The sequence below is a fragment of the Moschus berezovskii genome, chromosome 9 (genome assembly GCF_049115385.1).
Source record: "Moschus berezovskii isolate FMDL1 chromosome 9, NW_MosBer_1.0, whole genome shotgun sequence".
Taxonomy (NCBI): domain Eukaryota; kingdom Metazoa; phylum Chordata; class Mammalia; order Artiodactyla; family Moschidae; genus Moschus; species Moschus berezovskii.
In genome coordinates this window covers 100,360,531-100,363,504 of record NC_142468.1, presented here as the reverse complement: position 1 = coordinate 100,363,504, position 2,974 = coordinate 100,360,531, and the positions used below count along the sequence as shown (strand labels likewise).

Genomic DNA, 2,974 nt, shown 5'->3' with positions numbered 1-2,974 from the left:
ATCTGGAAGTTCAAGGTTCACGTATTGCTGAAGCCTGGCTTGGAGAATTTTAAGCATTACTTTACTAGCGTGTGAGATGAGTGAATTAATTTCTCATTTATATAAATTTCCTTAACAGTATTTTTACTTTAATTTTATGCATGGATGGTCCTTTATACCATCCTGAGTTAAGGAGGAAACCTCTGTAATTATGCAGAAACGAACTCACACATCCACATGGAATGGGCAGATTTTCATCACTCTTTGCCTTTTGGCCATACATATATTTTTTAACATGTCAAATTAACCGTTTTTCTTTTCATTTTCTATTTTAATGTCAACTTGTCTTCTCACCTCTAAGATTATAAAACTATTATCCTGTGTTTTACAAGTATTTTTTGCATTGCTTCATTTTTTTTTTTGCAAAGAAGCTGAGAACATACTAACAGGTTCTTCTAGGATTATCGCATTTAGATTTCCAAATTCTGATTATCAAATGTACTCATGTATCACTTGAAATGAGAAAAAATAACTGAAAAGAGAAGCAATAACATGAAATAGCCTGTATCATTCTCGTGATCACACACCACGGTTAATTAATGTATTCCTTTTAGTTAGACGCTGGCAAAGTGGCTTCTGTTATCCCAATTGCCTCATTACTGCAAGGATAGATCATTCAGCAGATTGATTTTATAGTGCACTTATGGAAATCACTTATGGATGCTCAGAATTAAAAAATTGTCTTCCAGTCCTTAAAAGATTTTATAACTACCTAACTTCTTATATTAAAGCCTATTTTAGGTAACAACAGAGATTTATGTAATCTCCAACAAAATCAATAATTCTAAATAACACATGTACACCCAGAGTGGATTCATGTCAATGTATGGCAAAACCAACCAATATAATATTGTAAAGTAATTAGCCTCCAACAAAAAAAATAAAAAAATAAATAACTATCATTGCAATAATCAGATGGAAATCAACTGAGAATAAGTTTTAACATCCAGGGAAGATTTGTAAAACCTGTTAATCATAATCAGGAAGCTCTGAAAACAATCAAGTGAAATAATTTCATGACATTTTTTTCCATAAGACCAATTATTTTCTTTTCTTATCCTGTTACCACATTTGGGTGAAGGAGGAAAATATATGTATTTCAAGAATATCAGGCTTTTAAATTGTTCAAAACAGAACTGTAACATAACATATGACTTGTGATGATTCCTTGTCTTTAATGGTCTTTGCCCAGAATCTTGATAATGTTGTCCTAAATCATAAAAGAACAATTGTGAATGCATCACTCACCTGCTTAAAATATTAAGATGAATTCTTACTTCAAATAGAATAGAATAAAACATTTTTTGGTGTAAAAAGCATTATTTATATGACATTATAGCCATATATAACTTAAGAACTAAATCTCTCACACTTATTCCTTACTCCAACCAGGCTGGTGTTTCCTTTATGTTCTTGAATAACATAGCATGTTTGTTTTCTTGTTACTATAACTTTCCCTCACTGACTACAATGGTACCTGACAATGGGAAGCACTCAATGAAAAACAATATTTTTTAAATAAGTGAATGATTTTCAGCCAGAATTTCCCCTTCATGACTTCTTATTATAAAATCCACTCAACAAACCATGCGTTGACTCAATATCCTCCTCATGGAAGCTTTTACTTCCTGGTTGCGAAGGGTATAAATCACAGGATTCATCAAAGGAAAGATCACTGTGTGGAAAAAGGAAACCACCTTGTCTGCTGATAAGGCTGTGAAGGGACGAGTGTAGATAAAGATGCCAGGCCCAAACATGAGAAATATAACGATGATGTGGGTGGTGCATGTGGACAGAGCCTTGCTCTTCCCCTCGGAGGAGGAACCATGCACACGGCAGAGGATGACTGCATAGGAGGCCAGTACTCCCAGGAAACACAGCAGGGTGAGCAGGCCACTGTTGGAGACCATCAGGAGCTCCACCACAAAGGTGTCAGTGCAGGCCAACTTGATGACCTGCGGCACATCACAGAAGAAGTTGTCTAAGTGGTTTGGACCACAGAAGGGCAAGCGCAGGATGAGGGCCACTTGGATAATGGAATGAACAAAGCCTCCAAACGACTGAGCCAACAACAAGGCATAGCAGGCTCTAGGGGTCATGACAGTTGAATAGTGTAAAGGACGACAGATGGCAATGTAGCGGTCAAAGGCCATCACAATTAGGAGTAGCATCTCCCCTCCTCCAAGAAAGTGCAAGAAGAAGAGCTGAGTGATGCAGCCTCTATAGGAGATCACCTTCTTCTCAGAGAGGAAGTCCACCAGCATCCTGGGAGCCACAGTGAAGGAGTAGGATGCATCCAGGAAGGCCAGGTTTCCCAGGAAGAAGTAGAGGGGGCCGTGAGGCCGGGGTCTGACCTGATGGTGAGGATGATGAGGACATTTCCAGGGAGGATGATGATGCAGAAAAGTAAGATCAGGACACAGACCAGGAGCTGAATGTTTTGAGACTGGGTCAGACCAGCAAGGATGAATTCTGTCACCACTGTACTGTTCTCTCGCTCCATGGTCTCTGCCTGTAGTACATAAAGCAGCAGAGTTTACTGTTATTATAGTTTCTTACATCTAGACTTGGATTGTTCTCTAAGTAAAAATATCTGAAAAATTCATCACTTCAGTTATAAACAATATGTCTTAAGTAATTTTTTGGAACATGTACAAAGAGACACAAAAACCTTGACAAAATGCTAGTGACTTAGTCACCAGTAAAAAAGGACACAAAGAGAGAGGCATGAGTGAAAAATAAGAGGAACGCAATACAAAGGAAAAAACAAAAAAACCAAACAATATGTACAGTGGTTTGTTATGGTACATATTTTAAGAAATATTAAAAATATCTGCTTTACATCTCTCAAAAAGTGAATGGAATGACTAATATACAGGTACTACCATCCACAGATGAAATTTTTGAAAATCTTCCTTTAAAATGTCAGCATACA

At 37.1% G+C, this 2,974-nt stretch overlaps 1 pseudogene; it reads right to left on the bottom strand.

The window, feature by feature from the left end:
* Positions 1 to 1,616: 1,616 nt before the first annotated feature.
* Positions 1,617 to 2,542, bottom strand: LOC129550925 (olfactory receptor 4N5-like; annotated as a pseudogene).
* Between the last annotated feature and the right edge of the window lie 432 nt (positions 2,543 to 2,974).